At 47.7% G+C, this 23,627-nt stretch overlaps 1 protein-coding gene across 2 annotated transcripts in view; it reads right to left on the bottom strand.

The window, feature by feature from the left end:
- Positions 1-379: 379 nt before the first annotated feature.
- LOC144177787 (uncharacterized) overlaps positions 380-23,627 on the bottom strand; it is a 192,837-nt gene continuing 169,589 nt past the window's right edge. For both annotated transcript variants that reach the window (XR_013323856.1, XR_013323855.1), the window contains one exon: positions 380-551. The gene's annotated coding sequence lies outside the window, so the exon portion shown is untranslated. The remainder of the gene's footprint in view (positions 552-23,627) is intronic.

Raw genomic sequence — 23,627 nt, forward strand, 5'->3', positions numbered from 1 at the left:
AGTGTGATGCTATCGCTGCAAGGATGACACAAAAATATTTGATCTGTGTCTGATGTTGCACTGCTCTACCGAAGCGCGAGCAAACTAAACTGATCTACGTAGGTGGGTCCAGGGAGTACTTTTTGTAGAGCCACGGCCGCTGGATGAAAGGCGCACTTGCGTGCGCTCTCATCCAGCGGCCGTGGTAGAGCCACGTCGGTGAATTCAAGTGACGTCGCATGGGCAATTGCTGTGGGTGTCGTCTAAAGCTTTGCTTTCCAATCACTTTCACAGCGTCGATTGGAGCCAATTTTTTCTAGGTTTGGTTTTATTAGGACAAAATGAATGCAGTTGTGCACAATAAAACACAAAATGTAACGTGAAAAGTGAAACCTTTGTTTATTACATTGTACTTCATTATTTCTCTTGGTGCATCATAACGTTTGATTGCGGACAGTGGTGTCAATGCAGACACCAATATTAGAATAATCTGGATGTTTATATAGTTTGCAGATACATGATATATTAGCCCCACTCCTCACGCTTGGACATAAGCGGGCAGTTGTATCGCACTGAAAGGAATGACAGAGAAAATGGGGTTTAAACCTATGAACACAACATTCCAAGCTTGCACTTTGGACGGGGAACTTCAAGATCGGGTTCTGAATTCATTCTGCGGTGGTACTATTCACACTTGCGGATATTCAGACAGCCTTATTAAAATTTTATATAAGTGTTGTATACTAATTAAAGCAACATTGGTTAGTGTTTCTTGGTTCCTTTATTGTTATAAGCGACCTTTAAAAACATGAAAGCGTTGAATAAGCTGTCGTGCCCTGATTTTCTAAATGTTGCAGTGTTTAATCGAGTTCTTCAAGCTTATGGTGGTGCAGTTTAAAACGAATTTTTTAAAGTGGAAAAGTCTTACTTTCTCGGAATTTATTTATGGTTCCTTTTATTTGACATTACCTTGCGTAAGATAATAAAGATGCCCCAGAAATGGGAATTTTATTGCGACTTGCGACATATGCGGCAGTGACGAAGAAACATCATCTCAAGCCGCTTTCACTGATATTGCAGATACAAAACAACACTGACTGTCCGGGCCCGCGCACCGCTGGCATTAAGGGAGCTGCGCGGACCATCGTGGACTCTACCTTTCTGTCCCGCCACGACTGACAGGAAGCGCTGACTTCGACGGCGAAGGCTACAAATACGGCGCAACCCAACTGGATGGTCACATTGGCGGCAGCGGCAGCGGCGAAGAAGCAGCATCTCAAGCCGCTTTCACTGATGTTGCAGGTCAATGGAAGTCGGATCCACATGTTTGCGCTGTATGTGTAAATTTTCTACAGCTGCTGCTGCCGCCGGCGGTGTGTGAACGACTGTGTGACAATATTTACAACTTTGAAATGTTCTTTGTGTTGCACAGATTGCAGTGAACCAGATTGTACTATTGACTGCAGTGAGTGTGGTTCCAAATATCACACTGGAAAATGCGTTGGAATTTCTGATGCCACGCTTAAGGCAAATGGAGATGATTATCGAAAGGCTTGGTGCTGTAGCAGCTGGAAACGCTCGAAAACGCGCTCGCAGACTGTGCAACAAGCCCAAAGCGGAAATCCCGCGGGTGGTGAGAGTATGGACATAAAATTCTGGATGAAGGCAATTAACGATAAGCTCGACCAGCTATTGCCACTCAAGGAAACAATTGATGGTACTGAGGACGCACTGCAGGTGTTAAGCGACCTGTATGACAACTTGCTCTCACGCACAGAGCACAACGAGCGCTAGGTAAACGACTTTAAAAAGAGAGTGGATAGGGTTGAGGCACGAGACAGTGAGGTAGCATAGTTAAAAGATGACTTTGACAACCACGAATGGCGGAACCGTCGCCTCAACCTTGAATTTCACGGTATCCCAGAGACTAAAAACGAAAATCTACTGGATAAGGTAAATGCACTAACAGCCAAGAACAAACTTCCAGCGCTGACGGAAAGTGATAGTGACAGTTCATCGTTTGCCAGCCAAAAAAGATAAACCAGCAGTCATCATTTGCCTGTTCGCTCGGCGGGCTGATAGGGTCGCATGGTCGCTATAGCGAAAGAAACTGCAAGAGACTAACAGCCAAATCTCCATTCTTGAAAACCTAACAAAAAGAACTCGACCACTGGTGTCCGAAGCTAAAAACTGGCAAATATCAAGAACTGGCAAATATCGACAATAACCAAGTTCTGGTGTGAAAGGCTGATGGTCTTAACAAGCAAGTCGTCAGAAGTGCTGGCGGCTTGTGCAAGCTTGGATGAAACAAAAACAAAACAAATAAAAACCGGAAAACCCAAGGCAACTGATGACTTACGTCCTGCAACAAAACTTTCGGAACCATATAGGCAAACCGTTCTATCGTTCTTTGAAATGTTTCCAAGTAAACATAAGATCGGTCGGAAACAAGAAAGTAGGTCTGGATCTGCTCCTCGAGAAGATTAACGAGCCACGAGACTCTGTGGTGCTTACTGAAACATGGACAAGAGACAGCGCACAAGTGTATCGGCTTGCTGGGTATAAAACATACTGAAACGTACTACTTAAATAGGTGTCTTGTACGGGGGGGGGGGGGGGGCAGGGGGAGATACAATTTTGGTCAGACATATGCAAGATTGCGAATTGCTCGAAGATTTTTCGATTCTAAACCAAGATATCGAAATTTTATCTGTTCGCATGCAAAGCTACTTGTTGGTTGTGTGTAATCGGCCTGCAAGCGGAGATAATACGTTTTCTGGACTACCTAGAAACGCTTTTCTCGTTCGTAAATATGAATTATTGTAGTATTATACTAGGTGGGGACATTAAAATTGATATGATGAACACTTCTTCGCAAACAAACCTACGTGTTCGAATGGCTACTGTTGCGACTGGCCACCCGAGTGCAGTCACCGGTGTAGCGACGTTGACTTGCTCCGTCCGCTATCGGCGCGGCGCATAGCAGAGCGATGAAGTCCTCGAGCCGACGAAGAGTTAAAGCAAGATTTATATACAGTATGTACAGGGTAAGCAAACGTTACATGATTAGCACAAAGGCGACAGCACCCTTTCACTCGGTGCCTCCGAAGTAACTGGTGTCGGAGAGAAGCCGCCGAGGACTGCCGACGATGAGAGCCTCCGGGCTTCTTTTATTGGCGATGAGATGTTTGAGTGGCGCCCTCTGGCTCTAATGTCGGCTTAGGATATTCTGCTACGCTCCGCTTGCGAGGGGCAGCAGTGCCTGCGCTAGAAATCGCCGGCTTTGATGCTTTATTGCAATGAAAATAAAAAGCCTATTTTTAGTAATTAAGTTATTTGTGCCAGCTTCTGACAGATCTGAATAATTTCAAGCTGTATCCCCCACAAGTTTGCAACACACAAGGAGAGAGAGAACAACTTTCTTCAGAGCATCGGTCAGAAGATCGTGTGTAACTCCTTCCTACTAGCTTATTCACGAGGTCCAGCGCTGAGAGCTTCTCGATAAGTATTCAAAATACGTAGGCTTCCTTCAGTATTTTTGTGATGCTCTTATGAAGGCTCAAGAATCTAATGCTACGTACCAAGCAGCGGGCCCCAACACGCGCATCGCACAGCAGGGAATAAAACGGCTGTCTTCTATTTCTTTCGTTGTTGGCGACTTGTATCAGATGAATGTTTTTTTTCTGTGCCTAACGCAATTATTTTTCTGCACCGTCACAAACATCTTATTAGTGGGTTTGGGGATGTTTGGGAGGCTCACAAAGATGGTGTGGATTTTCTTCAGGCTGGCATACGTTCCCTTCTTCACAAATTGGCTTTCGTTATGGCTGCGTGCAAGAAGATGCATATCCGCTGCGTGCGTTGTTTATTCACATGCAAATACAAGGAGAAGGTTCGCGCTACGCCACCGCGATCGCGCCCCAAACAACCTTGTCCAGAGTACTCGAAGGTGGCTTTTGTGATTCGAATTTCTCTTCTATCCATCGTTATCATAACGAACTGACTCTCAACCCGAACAATTATGACATGATTACGGCGTTGAAGGCATTATACACTCGCTAAAGAACGTAATAAATAGTATACGTGTTTTTTTTTTGCAAGAATCGAAGCCGATGAATATTTCCAAGCAGCTCTTAATCGTTTTCCAACCCTTCCAGGCGTAAAGAACAAATTCTTTTCTACTTGGGATGGCGTTCTATGAATTAAATAGAAAATTAATCTCACTGTGTTGTCCTGGAGTGAGGACCCGGCCCACTAATAAGCTCGACTTTACGATTAAAGCTTCTCCTCCTGCTCCTCCTCCTCTTGAGTGCAGTTTTCCTCTAACGCACACCTGACTATTGGGGCGATATGGCGGTGAGAAATGAAAAGGAAATATCACCCCAGGTCTGAACAAACATAGTGTTACTTTATCTTTACCGTAGACGTGACTCGTTTTCTTCAATAAACCTCCACACTGGTTAGAAGCCTGGTATAAAACGAGCACGCGCCTATGCACACAGTATATAGGTTATTTGGAACTCAACCTACATTTTTTTTGCGCGCCATAGTGCATGTCGGCATACTTTCATGCCATGACAACGAAAAGTGATGTCGTACGATACTTTTAAGCGTTCGGAAAGGTTGCAAAAACTATTTTACCTTACAAATGATTACCGGGAACCGTAATGCCTTCTGCCAAAACCGACAGCCCCGAAGGCCTGGAGTTTGTTTTGGTCTTGTATTTTCTCTGTTGTCGGTTACTAGCAGCTGGCTGTTACCTTTGTTCGAAAGATTGCTTAATACAGAAGCTGACGCGCAGCTCCAACTCTTCGCGCTCCGCACAGGACTGGCTTCGCAAGGAATGGGGCGACGCCGGCAATGTTTCTTCCGTAGCGGTATCCAAAACTATACTTTAACTCACGGCTTGAGCTAGTGTATGCAATTTTAAGTCAATTATTATGATAAAAATTTACTCACACGCAAAATCTGGTGCGGACAAGCACCAGACTCGAACCGAGCGCTAAGAAACGGCAGGGAGAGCGAGCCCGACTGAAGCAGACGACAAATGTGAGAATCCCTAAGCTGACGTCACGGAGGCGCGCTTCGCAGCGCCGCCCGTGGTCGCGCTCACCGTCAATACCCCGGGAAGTTCGTTGGGGCCCCGAGAAGTTCGAATAGCTCCAATCAGGGCTCTCGCTGCCTGAAGTTTGAATTCCGGCGAATGGTAGCGAAGCGGTGAGTCAGTTGCGCCGCCAATGGGAAAAGGGAGGGCGATGCCCCCGTCGTCTCCGTGACCTCGCCTCCGGGCGTAGCGACATGTCCTTATTTGGTCGTTTTCAGATGCGGGATTCGGCCGCGCCACAGCGACGAAAGGGATTACTCAGCCTCGCTGTCGGCGCGTCGCCTCGTGCAACGTATTTGGGCCAGGCGCTCCGGTACAACAGCAACCCCGCCGCCAGACAATGCACCGCGAAGACGAGCTGTCTCCACGTGGCTCGGATGCTGGGCGCGCTGGTTCGCCAGGCTCATCCAGGTCCACCTCCAGTGCCCCAGGAAAAGGGCGGCTCCACCAAGTTCCTCTCCATGAACAGGTACCGCCTGCCAGGTCCAGATCACAGGTACCTCGCCGTGCTGCCATGTGTCTCGACCAGCTTCGTCCGGCTCTTCTGCTCTGTCCTCAGCACCGGTGGCTCATCGTTCTGCAGCTTGCAAAGAACCGACCGACCACAGGCAACACCAAGCGCAAGCAAGCACCCTCTGTCCTCTGTAAGAACACCAGACTCCAAAGCGTGACAAACTCTCCTAGCTTAGTGTCTATCCCAAATTTGGACCCTCTACGCCAAGAGGCCCATGCGGGACGTAAAACTCTTAAAAGAAGAACTTACATCAAGTGTTAAACGTAACACACGACATTAACTCACAAGTAAGGTTGATTACTTGAAATCACGCGGTGCGGAAATAATCAATGAAGCAGCAAATGAGGGCAATAATTTTGCTCCGATCTACCTGCTATGCTAAAATCTTCTCACGAAGAGGCGAAATGAAAGACACGGGGAGGAAGAACGCAGCCTTACTTAGAACGCACGGCTTAGTGCGTCTGCGCTAGCGTTCAACTTTCCTTTCTTGTAGCGAACGACAAGATTGTGCTGCTGGAGTATCATACTCCACCTTAGCAAACGACCGCTTTTAGATGACATGTTATTTAGCCAGGTTAGCGGGCAATGATCAATTTCCACAACAAACTGGGAACCGGCTACATAACTCGCCAGCTTCTGCACTGCCCACACGACGCAGCCACATTCCTTTTCGGATGTACTGTACGCCTCTTCCCTGCAAGTTAGCTTGCGGCTTAAGTACAAAACTGGTCGTTCCCGGCCATTCGCATCCTCTTGGCATAGTACAGCTCCCATGCCACGATCGCTCGCATCACACTGAATCATGAAACCCTTCCAAAAGTCGGGGGCCATTAGGACTGGCTCCTCGCTCAGTGCTCGTTTTAGCGTTTGAAACGCGTCCTCCTTCTTGGTGTCCCATGCCACCTTTACTGGCTCAGTCTTTCTGAGAGCGTCCGTTAAAGGACTAGCCAGTGTGGAGTAATCTCTAACATAATGCTGGTACAGTCAAACCCGGCTATAACAAACCCGGATAGAGCCAATTATGCGGTATATCGAACAAAAATATTTCAGTTACGGAATACATGGGAAACATATTCCTTATAACGAAGTTCAGATCGGATATATCGAACTCTGCGCGTCTAGAATGGCCGCCGAAATGCATGGTCTCGTAGAGGTGATTGAGATGTGAATTGGCCGCGACCACGGAGCAAGGCGTTGCGACTGAGACATTGCGCCTCGCACGGAGCGACGTGACGCCCGACACTTTCCGTAACTGTTTCCGACGCGCGGGACTTACGACGGAACCCGCGCAGTCAGCGAGTCCGGACCAAGACAGCAGCATCGGTGAACTGTGGGAAGAGCTCCCCCACGTTCCCGATGATGTCGCGAGTGAAAGCCGTCCGACGCTTATAATGAAGCCTTTTCTGCAGTCGATGTACTCCGCCAATGCTTCTTATACTATGGAGGACGCGGACTCGAACTGGTGCAAACAATGTTCCGTGTAGAGAATGCTATGCTAGTTGAAGCCGCCAAAACGAAAGTGAAAACAAAAATCACCGCTTTTTTCTTTTCAAAGTTGGCAGTTCAGGTAAAATGTAGCTTTATTATTTGCAATAAATGTATGACTTTGGGTATGGTAATGGCTAATTCACTGTGCTCGTTTCTGCATGCGGGGATGGTGAAGTTGGGGAGGGGAAAGGGGGGGGGGGGGCTCCCGCCGATTGCGAACTTGTAACAATAAGTTCGTTATAGGCGGGTTCGGCTATATCGAACTATTGGATATATCAAACTAATCGCGGTGCATATTGCAATTCGCTATAAGCGGGTTTCACTGTAATATCCAGCCAAACCCAAAAAAGCCCTTATGTCGGACTTAGTCGTTGGTCGGCGATAGTTTACAACCGCGGCTACTATGATTTCCGACGGTCTGCGTCGGCCGCGCCCTACTACATGTCCTAGGTACGTCACTTCGGCGCAACCAAGGTGACATTTCGACGGTTTGACTGTTAGGCCGGCTTCTTTGAGCCTGCTCAGCACGACTCGTAAGTGCTCTACGTGCTCCTCCCATGTGTTCGAAAAGATGGCGACATCATCGAGGTAAGGGAGCGCGTACTCAGACAGGAAACGAAGTACGTGATCCCTTAGTTTCGAAAAGCAATACGGCGCGTTTTTGAGACCTAAACTCAACAAGACGGGACGGAATGTTCCGAACGGGGAAACGAACGCAGCGTATCTGCTGGCTCGCTCAGAGAGGGGCACTTGCCAATAGCCTCGTACGAGGTCTAGCGTGAAATGTAATTCGCCTTGGGTACGGTCTCCACCCGCTCCTCGAGGTTCGGAATCGGATACGTCTGGTCTCGGGTTATCGCGTTGGGGCGCCGGTAATCGACGCACGGCCTGGGATCCTTTCCAGGTACTTGAACTAGTATTAGAGAGGAGGTGCAATCGCTCTCACTCGGGACAATGACCCAAAGGTCACACATGCGCTTGATCTCGTCCGCCATTATCTGTTTCTGTACGGGAGAACATCGGTACCGCTTGCTACGAACCGGCTCGTCCTGCGTTAACTCAATGTCATGCTCGATTAGCGTAGTCTTTCCGGGCCGATCAGAGAAAACATCCTTAAACTCGAAAATTATCTTCTCCAAGTGCTTCTTTTGCGCTTCGCTTAGAGAGGGTTCTAACCTCACTTGCTCGCTCAGGAGATCTGAAGTGCCTTCCTTCAGGTCCGCAGAGGTCAGAATATCTGCGCCTTCCTCACCCTCGGCATTCAAAGCTATGTTCACCACGGCATGACGCTGAATGTAGGGTTTCATCAAATTGCTGTGGTTGATTTTGTTCTGCCGCTTGCCTAGCTTTACTTCGTAGTTTGTGTCAGATAGCTTCCACACTACTTTTGCTGGCCCCTCCCAATAAACTTCTAGCTTATTTTTCTTCGAAGGGCGCAGCAGCATCACTAGGTTACTCACTTCGAATGTACGCTTCCTAGCCGACTTGTCGCAGTACGCCTTCGACAATGCTTGTGCCGCCTTCATGTGACTCTCAACAAAGGCTTTACTTTTCCCGAGCCTCTGCAGTAGGTTAAGAACGTACTCCACCACGTTTGGATTCTCAATGTAACCTTCCCAAGACTCGCGCAGCATTCGCAGCGGGGTTCTGAGACTCCGGCCGTACACCAGCTCCGCACGGCTAAACCCCGTACTTTCGTGTGGAGGAGACCTCAAAGCGAACATTGCGGCAGGCACGCATGCTTCCCAATCGCGTTTTCGCCCAAAGCAGAGGGCTCGCAGTATTCGCTTTAACACTGAGTGCCTTCGCTCCACTGGGTTGGATTGCGGGTGATAGATAGAGCTTGGCACCACCTTGATCCCGCACCTTTCAAAAAAGTCGAGGTTAGGCAGCTAGTGAAGACGCTACCATTGTCGCACTGAATTTCAGCAGGAAATCCGACACGACAGAATATTGAAAGGAGCGCGTCAACCACTTGAGGAGAATTGAGCTCTCTTAGTGGCACTGCTTCCGCGAACTTTGTCGCGACACAAAAGGCGGTTAGAATGTACCTACAGCCGTTCTCGGACTCGGGCAGAGGCCCAACAATGTCGATCACCAGCCGACGGAATGGTTCAGTTATGACTGGTACCAACTTCATAGGCGCCTTCCACTTATCTGTACTCTTGCCGACCCTTTGGCATGTGTCGCAAGAGCGCACAAAGCCGTCGATGGCTTTCCAGCATTGAGGCCAGTAGTACTCTAGCGCAAGTCGAGCTTTTGTTTTTTTCAGACCAAGGTGCCCTGCCCACGCGTTTTCGTGCGCGAGTTCCAGTAGCTGACGGCGATACTTTTCCGGGATCAAAAGCTGCTCGTACTTCTGACTCTTGGCATCCGTGTAGCTGCGGTACCACAAGCCGGACTTCTCATGAAAGGAAACATTATTTTTCTTTGCGCCCCATATCACGCTCTCTAGCAAGGCTTTTATCAAGCTATCATTTTGCTGTTCTCGAATGAACGTTGCTCGATCCACCTTGATTAACTCATGCCAGGTGTCGGAGACTGGGGACAACGTCTCGTTCGCCTCAAACGGCGGCGCCGCTTCGGTTTCTCCGCCGAAAGGGGTGACGCAACCCGTTTCGGCCGCTGGCGGTTCAACTAACCTATCGCGAGAGTGTGCGGTCGGCTCGCAGCTCGGGCTACATTTCTCCCCCGCCTTTACCATTTCGCTCGCTGGGGTAGTGTCAAGTTCCTGCGAGAGCTTCCGCGCTTGCGATCTCGTGAGTGCCATGCACGCCAAACTGGTAAAGAACGATTTTCCTGTTCTTTGAGCAGTTGCTCCGAGCTATTAGAGAAGAGATAAGGAAAATGCTCGGGGAGCGCTGCGGACACGGCCGCCTCGGTGTTAAGCTTACCAAAGCCGCCTTCAATGACGACCCTCGCAATCGGCAAGCAAACGCTCTGCTCCTCGGCAACTTGCCTTATCCACGCGCATTCTCCTGTGCAGTCGTTTGGAGAAACTAGTGACGGGTGGACTACGTCCATAGTTGCTGCGGAGTCTCGGAGTGCTCTGCACTTCTTGCCGTTCACGCTTATCTCCTGCATGTAGGGCTCGAGCAACCGCATGTTCTTTTCGGTTTCTCGGATCGTAGCAAAAGCAACCTTCTGTTTACAGTGTAGCGAAGCGGAGGTCCGTTGATGTTTTCTGGTTGTTTTGAGTCGCGATGCCCACAGCCAGGGCTCTTGCTTCCAAGTGTTGTGTGTGAAAGCGCTTCGGACGCGGCTGGGCCCTGGCCGTATTTTTTCTGAGAAATGGCTCAGGCGCGTGTGTCTGCCCGTCGGCCGACCAGGAGACGCCGACAATGGAGGGGGCGAGCCATCGCCTCGGCTTGTGTTACCATGCGCGGTGGCGTCTCCGACCCCCCGTGGCGTGTGCGCTGGTCGCTCTCGGGCTCCAGGTCCTTCAGACGACCTTCCTGCCTTTTCCACTCTTTACTTAGTGCGTTTTGTCTAACTACTGGCTCTACGCCCATAATTCTCCAAGCGCGCGTTTTCGAGTCGAAACCTTGTGTCTGTGTTTTTCGTCCTTTTCACTTTGGCGGGAACATGGCTGATTGGTGTTTACAAGCGTCTTCCTGATTGGCTGCGGGTGCGTCTTAGCCTTGTACCCTAGCGTCCGCACTCTCCAGGATGCACTTTTTCCCTCAATACATCCCCCACCAGATGGCTTAAGCGTATATAACGCGGCCCCTCTGGCTATTGAGGGCGGAGGGCGGCCTGCACCAAGACTTCCGAAACTCTGCCGCCCGTCGTCGTGCCCTCCCGCCGGGAGACCGCGATCCCGTCAGCCATGTCCCACTAAGTACTCTTAATCTTTGACTGCCTTTCTCATTTATGTAATACGTGTAATTCGTTCTGATTTGTATGTGCTAAATGTCATCAAGTTACCAGTAAATTACATCAGTTAACTTTAAACCCTCTTCTACGTTTCGACTTCATTGCAATCCTCATGCTACAGTAGCGGCAGGTGTGGACCAAAATACGCCGTTACAAAAGTGGTGATAGGTGCGTGGTAGCGAAGACCGCCTCTACCATCATGGGCTTCCCCCACTCATCGTTAATCTTCCTGCTGCTCATCCCCAAGCTCTTTATCCAGTGCACCGGACAAAACTCATCTCACTTCGCGTCATTCTTCCGGGCACCATGGGCGTTCAAGGCAAGCGACATGTGCGACAGCGCAAAAGACTGTCTGACTTCACGGCCGTCACCGCGCTTCCCGCCCGCGGCAAGCCGGGCGATGCGATGCGATGAGGCTTTGAGGGGGGGGGGGGGGGAGGTAGGAGGAAAAGGCCCGAAACTGTCTGCCGTCATGCTCGCTACCGGCTCCTGCGAGGAAGAGCCCCCTGCCCCGACGCGGACCGAGCGCCGCCGCGACCGCCTTCCTTCGCCGCGGCAGCCTAATTTCTGCGCACGCAGTAAGGTGAGACATTTTTGCCTCTCGGCGCACCGCATGACTGTGGGCCTGTAGGCTTTCCTTCTCCGCGTGTCCGGGCGCCCACTGGTTGTCTTTGGTGTGTTTGCTTTGCCAGCACCAGCCTGCCTAATGTAACCAGCCGCTGTTGATGCTGAAGCAAAAATTTATGAGCGTGCAGCCGTTTTTCGTGGGGTATGTGGGCTCTTCGCGCGGGAGTTGGACGGCTTTGTAGTCAGGATATATACGACACAAGCGTTCGGCTCTCCCAGCGAAGGAGCCCGAATGAGAGGAAGACCCCCACGCGCCTTTGCAAAGGCTGATTTTTTGCGCAAATCACGCTATATAAGTGATCGCTTATATCCGTTTCCTCGGCTCCTGTCCACCGGAGTTAGGTTATGTCTTGAAGTAAATACGGCAGCCACTTCGGGGTTGGGGGTCTGAGGGAAACGAGGAGTTGAGAGATGTTTACGCTGCACGCCGCTGCTCGAAGTACAAAGACACCAGCGGGGGTGCCCGGGATGCCGCGGACGGGGTTGCTCGCGGGTGTGCAGTTCTGCGAATGCGTCGGGTTGGCGAAGGTTTCTCACCACTGCTTATATTCGGCAGACTCTGTTCTTCCTTTGTAAGCATGTACGATAACCAATATGTAGTCTGCGAGCCCTATTTGTTAATGATTGATATTTTCCCTTTGTCAGTGATATCGTTCGTGTACATAAAAAAAAATGTACCAAAGTTTGTTCGGTTTAATGTTTGTTTCTTAGTTTTCACCGGCGAGAAGAGTGTGAAATGTTCTTAAAGGATTCGCCAAGCGCCTACCTTTATTTTGTATCATGCTTCATACGCGAGACAATCAAGTTTTTGTATTTCGTAGTTTTTATGCTTACAGATTTTCTTGTAGCTCGTTGTTCTGGTTGCTTTTCGTGTTGGTTTCTGGAAGTTTTCTTGTAGCATATTCTTTAGCTGTTTCTTTGTGTTAGTTTCGAGTGTTTGAACGAACAGGTGGATCTATGTAGGGTAGTATTTTCCCATAATGGACGAAAACGATGGTTTTGTAAGAAGTAAGGTCGAATATAGAAATGTGTCGAACGAAGTCCCTCACAGTGGCAGATGTACTTATATTTTCACTGATGCGTGATATCCCACTTCAGTAAGGTGAGCCCCTGTGTATATTTTTTTGTTTCTGCCACAAAGTGCCGTATATCTTATAAACCGTATCTGTTTGGGGGACGATGGCCGAGAATGAGCTTGTTTTTTATTCTTATTTGCTGATTGCTTGAAGTTGGCTAGTGGATAGCTTCATTATGTTTATGCGATCAGTTATCCAGCAGAAGCTATTTCTTTCGCGTCTTACTGCTCAGAACTCTCTATATGTGCTGCATAGCTGAACTGTTTTGTACGATTTCTTTGAGATGAGACTTTTAGAGGGTTCATGCTACTCCTACGTTATTCATTGTATCCGTGTTGTTATTTTCTTGTTATGTGCAAATGGCATGTTTTCTCCTGTATTGGACAACAGACTATGTGTGCGTGAAGTGCCACAGGACTCCAAAGCGACCGCGTGTGCGTTGACTGATTCAGCGGAGATATTTGTCGACTCTTGTGTTAGAGCCTGTGTTTGTCTTCTCGAGTCCGTAGACTATGTCATTTCAGTATCGCCGTCAGTTTGTGAAAATGTTTTCTTATGTTTTAAACTTTGTGCAAGAGTGGGGGCACTCTTTTTTCCGTCGGGAAAGGTGTCGCGAAGCGGAGGTCCGTTGATGTTTTGTGGTTGTTTTGAGTCGCGATGACCACAGCCAGGGCTCTTGCTTCCAAGTGTTGTGTGTGAAAGCGCTTCGGACGCGGCTGGGCCCTGGCCGTCTTTTTTCTGAGAAACGGCTCAGGCGCATTTGTCTGCCCGTCGGCCGACCAGGAGACGCCGACTATTGAGGGGGCGAGCCATCGCCTCGGCTTGTGTTACCGTGCGCTGTGGCGTCTCCGACCCCCCGTGGCGTGTGCGCTGGTCGCTATCGGGCTCCGGGTCCTTCAGACGACCTTCCTGTCTTTTTCACTCTTTACTTAGTGCGTTTTGTCTAACTACTGGCTCTACGCCCATAATTCTCCAAGCGCGCGTTTTCGAGTCGAAACCTTGTGTCTGTGTTTTTGGTCCTTTTCACTTAGGCGGGAACATGGCTGATTGGTGTTTACAACCGTCTTCCTGATTGGCTGCAGGTGCGCCTTAGCCTTGTTCCCTAGCTTCCGCACTCTCCAGGATGCACTTTTTCCCCCAATACATCCCCCACCAGACGGCTTAAGCGAATATAACGCGGCCCCTCTGGCTACTGAGGGCGGAGGGCGGCCTGCACCAAGACTTCCGAAACACTGCCGCCCGTCGTCGTGCCCTCCCGCCGGGAGACCGCGATCCCGTCAGCCATGTCCCGCTAAGTACTCTTAATCTTTGACTGTCTTTATCATTTATGTAATAAGTGTAATTCGTTCTGATTTGTATGTGCTAAATGTCATCAAGTTACCAGTAAATCAAATCAGTTAACTTTAAACCCTCTTCAACGTTTCGACTTCTTCACTGCAATCATCATGCTACAGTAGCGGCAGGTGTGGACCAAAATACGCCGTTACAACAGTTTGCCACGACGGGCCCTTCCTTTTTGCAGTTGTAGCAGATTATCTGCTTCCGCGACTCAAATGCCCGGGCGGCATCCGCGCGCTGCTTTGCATCGCTGTTCGATTTTCGAGACTCATCTATCCCTTCCCCAACAGTTTCTTTCGTAGGAGGTGAGTCTTTTCGAAAACTGCGACACGCTAGCTGTTTCCCTTCCTCAGGCTTCTTCCTAAAAGCGTCCTTACCGTCCGCTTTTTCAACGCGCACCGCCTTATAATGCAACTTTCAGCGGGTGTAGTACTCCTCAGCTAACTCTGCTGCCTTGTTAAGCTTTACTTCTTGAAGCTTCTGCAGCCACAACCTGACGTCTTCTTTACTTCTGCAGCCACAACCTGACGTCGTCTGACGCAGCAGTAGAATTGCTCAAGCGCTATGCACTCAACCACTTTGTCGGGGTCGTCATAGGCTTCCTCGCCTTTGAGCCACTCAGTTAGGTCAGCCTTCAGACGAAATGCGAAGTCTATATGCGACTCATTGCCCTTTTTCGCAAACTGAAACCTCTGCCGGAAAGCCTCAGGCGACAACCTGTATTTCCTCAAAAGAGCCTCTTTGACCTCGTCGTAGCTCTCAAAGGCCTCCTTCGACAGGCACGTTATCCCGTCCGATGCCTCTCCAGGAAGCAAGGCTAAGACGTTTTGTGCCCACAGAGACCGTTCGATGTCGTTTCGCTCGCAAACGTGCTAAAACGTGACGAGGTACTTCGCCATGTCCTCGCCAATAACGAACGGAGGCAGTTGGTCCCGAATTCTCGGACCGTTCGCCGGAACCGTTGGAGAAGCGCCGGCGAGCCCTGCGCCGGCGAGCCCTGCCGGAGCTCTAACTGCTTCAACTCGAGCTGCCTTACGGCTTCCCGTTCCTGCCTTTCGGCTTCCTCCCTACGCTCCTGTCTTTCGGCTTCCTCCCTGCGTTCCCGCCTTTCCGCCTTCTCGCGCTCACGGCGCTCTTTCTTTTCGGCTTCCTCCCGTTCGCGGAGCTCTTTCTTTTCGCCCTGGCCTCATTGACTTCCTCAGCCGTTACGTTCTCCTTCCGCAAGACCTCAAGAAGTGCTTGCTTCCGTTTCGCACGGCCTAAGTCAAGGCCCAGCTCCTCGCAAATTTCGATGAGTTCCTTCACTTTAAGGTCCTCCATCGTTTGCACTGGCCTCTTGCTGTTTACCCACGTTAGAATTCCCTTGCCGTTCTTATACTATCGAACTACTAGTTGGGCACGCGCAAGTAATTCTCTAATTCTCTACGCTCCTTCGTTTACACTCTCGGCACTAGCTTTGGTTTCAACGCACTTTCTCTAGGCTTGAAACAATGAAAGCTATACACAGTGCTACACACATCCCTTCTCTAAACTACCATAACCTGTGCTAGAGAAGTCTGGTGAACTGAGAGAAAACGTCGAGCGCTTACCACACCAGGTAGTAGCCGTTGCCGGTCGATCCCGCAGCTGCCATCCACTGTTGCGACTGGCCACCCGAGTGCAGTCACCGGTGTAGCGACGTTGCCTTGCTCCGTCCGCTATCGACGCGGCGCAGAGCAGAGCGATGAAGTCCTCGAGCCGACGAAGAGTTAAAGCAACATTTATATACAGTATGTACAGGGTAAGCAAACGTTACATGATTCGCACAAAGGCGACAGCACCCTTTCACTCTGTGCCTACGGAGAGACTGGTGCCGGAGAAAAGCCGCCGAGGTCTGCCAACGATGAGAGCCTCCGGGCTTCTTTTATACCCCGGGAAGTTCGTTGGGGCCCCGAGAAGTTCCAATAGCTCCAGTCAGGGCTCTCGCTGCCTGAAGTTTGAATTCCGACGAATGGTTGCGAAGAGCTGCGCGGAGTTTGGCCTCGGTCGTCGTGGGGTGCGGACGTGTTTTTCGTTCGTTCCTGCGCGGACGGGGCGGTATCGCGATTATGCCGGCCACGCGTCGCGAGCCACGGGTGTTTTTTTTTTCGGGCGGCGCGCGCTCTGCTGCGTGGGGCCGTCGAGCGCCTGCTCCCGCTCGCCAGTAACCGCTCGTCTGCCTGGAACTTCACTCAGCAAGCTCCCTTCACTTCGTACCTCCGCGCACGACTTATGGCAGCACAGCCTCGCCTCTACGCTCCACCGCTCCCGTCGAGAACTTCTCCCGGACGCAGCATGATGCCAGGACCTGTGTTTGTGGTGTGTACTGTGCTCGGTGGCCCCCATGACTGTGGCAACGCTTCTTTTCCTTGCGGCGCCTCAACTCTTCTCTTTACCCATCTCCGTTTTCTCTACCCTATTCTATTCATCCCCTTCTATATTCCCTACCCCCCCGACTGGGTTGTATGCCGGTGAGCCCCCAGCTGGGATTAATAATATCCCCAGTCCATTTCTTTTCCTTTTCCATCTAACCACCTAAGAAAAGTCAGCTGCGCCGCCAATGGGGAAAGGGAGGGCGATGCCCCCGCCGTCTCCGTGACCTCGCCTCCGGGCGTAGCGACATGCCCTTATTTGGTCGTTCTCAGAAAGGTATTACTCAGCCTCGCTGTCGGCGCGTCGCCTCGTGCAACGTATTTGGGCCAGGCGCTCTGGCACAACACTACCTATGGTGTCAAAAACACAACTGGCACGACGACAAGAGTGACAAGAGGTTCATCCTCATTGATTGACTTAGAAATATTGATGCATGCAGAATTAAATCAGGTGTACTCATCTCAGATATGAGTGACCCTTTCCCCATATTTCTATGCGCCAAAAGTCAGTTAAACAAACGGAAGTCACGCCGTATATACTTCGTTCAACACATGACGCAACCTAGCCTTTCTTAGTTTTATAAGATTGCCAACTCATCGTGGGATCAAGTCCTTTTAAGCGTAGATGCAAATCTTGCTTAGTAAAAATACTAAGGCCAGTTTATAAGGAGGGTTTTCCGTTAGCAAAAGTGAAGCAGAGTAAAAAATTCGAAAACCGTGGGTACGTGCGGAGCTTGCTGCGAGAATTCGAGAAAAGAATAACTTGTTCCAGAAGTTCGTCAAAACAATAGACAGGAAAATACTACTACAATATAAAGCCTACCGTAATCGCCTAGATAAAGATGTAAAGAAAGCGAGACATGATTATTTAAATAATGTTTTTGGTGCTACAGCAGGACGGATGGATCTAGTTTGGGGCAAGCTAAACACGATGTTGCAAGTAAAACTAGCGCCCGAAAATGTATCTGCAACAAAGATAAATAACATAGAGCTAACGCGAAAACCCCTTGGGGATGCTTTCAATGAATACTTCACTAAAGTGGGCGACACCACCCCTACAAACGACGTAGCAAACTTTCCACAAAACAGTAACTCGATATTCCTGACTCCAGTAAGTGCAACAGAGATCATAAATATAATTTTAAATTGAAGGAATAGTAGTGCCAAAGTAGTGCAAAGTTGTGCCAAACATTCATCCTGCCGCAATTAGAATTCGCCTCGCCAATTTGGTCTCCTCACCAAAATTACGTAATCAAAATAATAGAAATCATAGAGTTTCATACAAATAACTAGAGGGGAAACTGGCGCTAGTGTCAACGCGAACATGGTAGCGGCGCTTACGCTTCAATGGGAATGATGGGTAGTTTTGGAACCGGATTGCGTGGGATCGAAACGGGCCTCTGGCTGCGCAAATTGTGTTTTTCGACAAAAAAACTCTTATTGCCCGGTTCTCCGTTTACAAATTACATAACGAGCAAGAAAGTTAGTGACAAAAACCGGCTTTGTGCGAAATAAAACGGCGCGTTTAAATAAAAAGCAGACGCGGAGTTGAGAGGGTTTGTGGAGCAGGTTTGCCATTTTCCGCCAACTACAGCAGGACGCGGACTTTAAAAACTACTAGTAAAAGTTTCGGCGCTGATGGTTTGTAATAGTAAGAGAAGTTTTGTGCTCATAAGAAAAAAGAAACCGATTACCTTTGGAGAAGTTATTCTTGCGTGAATTAGTGACATCCATCAAGCTGCGTTCCTATCAGCCGCCGGTGCTGCTGGTCTACGCCGTAGGAGCCGGCGTTCGCACGAAAGGTGTGGCTGTTCCAAGCGATTCGCAACCGTCGTCAGCTTTGACAATACATTGCTCTGCCGAATGAGTAGCGCCGCAACTCCTAATCAGCAGACAACTTCGCCGCACAGAGCGCCGTCATTTGTATTTTCATGCTCGCTGTGCGGCAATGCATTGATAACCCACCCAATTCACAACTCCGGTTGTAAAAAATTCCACTCAGGGCGGCGTCAGTGCACGCGAGGCATGCAGTTCAAGGAGAAACGTATTTTTGATCACTCCTTCCAGCACCCCGCGTAAGCAAATGCGTTCATGCAAATCCAAAACGAAAACGAAACTGCCTGCAATCCATAGTAAGTTCCACGAGCCATCAAGCGCCAATCCGAATCCACAATTACCCATCACGCCCATTGAGGCGTACGATCGCAGCGCCAGTTTCCCCTCTAGTTATATTGTAGGAAACTCTATGATAGAAATGATACCGAATAGAGCAGCCCGGTTCATATTACGTAACTACAATATCAACTCCAGCATAGCCCAAATAAAACTAAACCTGCAACTGCCGTCATTAGAAGCCGCCATAATATTGCTGCATTGTGCCTTTTCCACAAAGATATTTTCACCCATAAACGAACACGGCTACCACTTCAAATACCTCTTTTTTTTCACGCAGATTGCATAATCAGTCTAGTTTCATGCGCATATACGGTAAAACCAATGCCTTTAATTCATCCGCACTGCCTCGTGTCATTTGCCTTTGGAATGATCTGCCTGATAACATTGCCACCATATCTAACCCCGAAACCTTTCGCCGTCAGCTACTCGTGCTTTACACTATTTAATACTGTTAAAATATTTTTGTATAACACACAGTACCAGGATTTGCGTCGATGTTGTGTTGTTTTGCTTTTCTTTTTCTCACAAATTCTAGGCTTTTACGTACCATTAACGGCCACAAGTGCTCATGTACGGTGAATTGCGGGAGCAGTTCAAAATGCAGTACATGCCTTTTCTTGCCAGTTTTTCAATTTGTTATTGTTTAAATCGTAACCTTGGGGTTTAGTGGTGTTAATTTCTTCAATGCGTTAAATAATTTGTTGATTTGTTTCAATGTGCTAATTTTCAGTTTCGTGCACTATCAGCCGCATATATGTAATAAAAGAAATCTTGTACTCATCATTGTTTGGCAACGTGCCAAACACTACGTGTACAGTGATCTTTCGTCTTTTTTCTTCCTTGCAAAAAAAATGATGCTTTATTGCTCTGTTTGTTTATAATTCTAATTTTATGTATCATGCCAATTATGCCAATTTTATGTATCATGCTATCATGAATTTTATGTATCATGCCAAGGAAGGCTGCCTGCGGCCGCGTTAAGTTGACTTCTTGCAGTTTTTGCGCAGGTCTCTTGAATCATGCAAATGTTGTGAAATAAAGTTATTTCTATTCTATTCTATTCTATTCTATGTGTTATTTTTTAGTGTGTCTCATGCCTAAGGTTTGTTGACAAATCGCAGCAAGCACCTAAAACTTCATTGATGTTTGGGTCTGCTGGACGGACGATGAAAGAAACCCAGGCCAAGACGTATTTACGAAAGAAGTTGTAAAGTGTTTGGCACAGCACCGTGTAAATCAAAACATATGTGAGAAAAGGGTTCACAAAAGGTTAACAAAAACAAAATAAAAGGTTCACAAAAGGTTAGGAAGAGAAAGACAGAGATAGAGAGACGCACAGCACCGTGTAAATCGAAACATCTGTGAACAAAAGGTTCACAAAAGGTTAACAAGAAGAAGAACTCGCGCAGCTAACGCATTTCTCACTTCTGTTATCGTAGAGAAAGATAACTGGTAGAAGAAAATTTTAAGAAACCAAAAACTCACATATACAAGCAAACAAACGAAATAAAAAAATTAGTCACATATCGGGTTGCTTCGCTGCAAATGTTGTGAAAAGACGACAGTCTTCCTTCGCCCCTGCTACATACGTTTTCGCATCTTTCCCTTGCGTTTCCTGGGCATCTCTTCGCGTATGAACTTGGCACTTCACGACCACTGCTGTGGTCACTGAACGTTGGAAAACCGCGTGATCTGACGTCGTGGGTATCCAGCGCACCGCCGATGGTACTGCTGGCGAGACTGGTGGTGCCATCCCGCTCTGGCCCTGGGAAACACGCTACTTTGCGCACCCAGGGTCAGGGCCACGGCCACGCGGCGGCACCATGTCCGCGGTGGAAAGCTTCGCGCTTCGCATTACTACAGCGGCTATTAACAGCACAGCAGTTTAGGCTAAACGACACTCGACTGTCACACCAAAAAAGCTCGAAGCCTAAGCAGGTCGCGAAAATAGAACTTGGGGACGATACACCATGGATCGGCCAAACTAACCACTGGGCCGCCCCAAAAGCCCCAGGAATACGGGGTAACAGCAGCGGGGTGCAATAATATGCGCAGTAAATACGAAAGAAAAAAGTTGTGTTGGCAAGCAGTGCGCAACTCGTATAAAAAAACGTCCTGGTAAGAATTTTCACAAGTATTCGAGCAAAATCTCTTAATTTTGAAGCGGAAAAAATAAATAAACCTAACAATGAATTTAGGTACCCGTAGCCCAGCCATGTCACATTCTATGGGAGAAGGGTTGCCAGTTCGCTGTTTCTCCAGCCTTGCACCACTAGTGCAAGCTGCGCCAATTTTGTTCATTTGCCATTGCAGGCCGAGTAGACTACCGTCATTCAAATGAAGCATGCGTGTATTCTTGAAATGAAGGAACATGGCAAACATCACTGATGTATTGATATTGTTCATCAGATCTGAAACATGTTTTGTTTTCGATCAACGATGTGTACAATTATGAACACTGCCACTAGGTCCAGTTTTCTAGAAATGGCTTTGTCTGACAAGTCTATTGTTTGACAAGAACTGTCTTAACTTTGGCCTGGCGGCAGATCGAGAGAGAGAGAGACAGGCAGACATTCAGGCAGATAGACAGACCAACATTCCAACGTTCAAGGAACCGAAGAAAGAGAGTCGTTTTTAAAAATACATTTTATACACCCACCTTTCCAACCGAAGACAAAATAAAAATACCCTCCGCGGCGGCTCAGTGGCTATGGCTGTGGCCTGCAGAGCACAAGGACGCTGGTTTGATTCCCGGCCGCGGTGGCCGCTTTTTGGATTGAGGCGAAAGACAAAAGCGCCCGTGTGTTTTAGATTTCGGAGCATGTTAAAGATCCCCAGGTGGTCAAAATTAATCCAGAGCACTCCACTACGACGCGCGTCATCGCCTGCGTAGCGTGGGCGGGTTAAACCCCACTATCAATCAAATAAAAATAAAAATAGCCCAAAGGACCTTGGAAAACCCAAGTTCAGGCATTGTGAAAACGGACCAACAGTGTAACTTTCCGCATTTCCACAAATATGCATAATTGGAGCTCGAAACAGCTTTATTTGTCACCACAGCGTCAGTTTACTTGGTACAACGAAAGGAATTAACACGAAATTAAAAAAAAACACAAAATTAAATATAGAAAAAATGATAAATAAATACCGCAATCAAACATGCATCACTTGCACCCCCACCCCGAAACTTAGATAAAATGTGAAATTACCAAAACTGAATAATGGAAGCGCAAATGAAACAATTGAGAAAACGGGCTGAACATGTAATGCCCTGCATTTGCAAGAAAATGCCTAATTGGTGAATTTTAGACATTGATTTGTTACAGCAGCGCAAGCATCAACAAAGCTAATTGATGGACAGAAATTTGAAAGCATAAAAAAGTAAATCAAATTTAGAATTAAAGCTAGAAGTCAAAATACGCACCTGCTACACCGCGCGCACAAAACGAAGATAAAAGAATCTTCCAAAGGAAGGACGGAAATATGAATAAGGAAATCGTGAAAACGGAGCAACGCTGTAACCCCCTTTTCTTGCGAGAGAATGCATAATTTGCGAGGCTGCATATTGATTTCTTACAGCAACGGTAATATATATAATTGGTTGGACGAAAATTAACAGAAAACGGAGGAACACAAAAAGACCACAAGTAGAAAAGTACACTCGTTAACAAAATCCCCACAAAACGAAGACAAAAAACCTACAAAATATCTGCAGAAATTCATTGAATTGTCAACTAAACGTAGCATTCTTACGCAGCTTGTCTACACCATGAGTTCTTTACAGCCACATGTGGATGTGAGTAGCCAAATACATAAGGTTATTTTATTTTTGAGTTTTCATGTTTTTTTCGCCGATAATGTAAATTTACACCTTTCAAGTGATTACCTTCTTGTACTTCGCCAGTTGTGCATCTTTCCGCACACGCAACGCCTAGTACAGGGTTGATCCATCCTCACGATATCTTTCGTATTTTCGTCCTTCTTTTCCCTTTTTTTATGTTTAGGCTTCGTATTTTGGAGATGTATAAGATGCCTATTTTCTACTTCGTCAGTTCATTTTTCTAATTCCATTTTTTTCATTTTTGCATTGGTATTTTATAATTCCGTTCGATGAATTAGTTCCATGTATGCTGTAGAACGATTAAATGCGTTACTTTCGTCGATGCAAACAAAAGAAAATATTTAATTTTTGTCTTAAAACCAAGCCTCTAAACTATGATATAACAGTACCTGTTACAGAGACGCTGAATTATGTTACGTAAAATCTTGTGGATTCTTAGGTGTCCTTTTCAGGTCGGATTTAGACTGTCGAAAACGTCAATACTTATCGCATGGAAATGTCCCAACCTGTACGCCTCATATATCGTCTTAGGCGTCTTAGCCCAGTACATGTAAACAAAGGATTATACTTTGTATTGGTGCATTCTCACATTCTGACCTCCTGTATTTTCCCGTCGTCTGGGCCTCGTGCAACAAAACAGATGCTGGCAGAATGTTCGCACCTCAGGAAAAAAAAGCTTTAAACTACTACACCACAAATACATTACGCAAACCTCTAGCGATGTTCGAGTTTCTCGATGTATTACCTTTTTCTCATCTTTATACGTCGTCGTTGGCAATTTTGATGTCTCGTAAAATAAATGTGACTTTGCGGTGTTTAGTCCAAAATATTTGAGCCAAGAAGTGAACTGCAATCTGTGGACTATTACCTCAGGGTGCAATTTCGACGTATCTTAATATTAAATCTGACTTTCCGCTGTTTCCTCAAAAATATTTGAGCCAAGAAGTGACCTACAATTTCATCATCATCATCATTTATTTTTCCCTTAAAGGCCCCTTTCTGGGTATTACATAAGGGGAAGGGGCAAGATCAGTAAGGAAGTTCATAAAACATGGTTATAAAACACACGATTGACACACAGAAGCACAAAAGGCACATTTTTTACATTTTAGGCGGTATTGTACATAAAACACTCATGACTGACACACAGAAGCACGAAAGGCACATTTTTGACATTTTCGGCGGTATTGACACATCAACATACAAAAGGTATATTTCC

Source organism: Haemaphysalis longicornis, unplaced genomic scaffold (genome assembly GCF_048455015.1).
Source record: "Haemaphysalis longicornis isolate Haplotype H1 unplaced genomic scaffold, Haemaphysalis longicornis Haplotype H1 scaffold_31, whole genome shotgun sequence".
Classification (NCBI taxonomy): Eukaryota; Metazoa; Arthropoda; class Arachnida; order Ixodida; family Ixodidae; genus Haemaphysalis; species Haemaphysalis longicornis.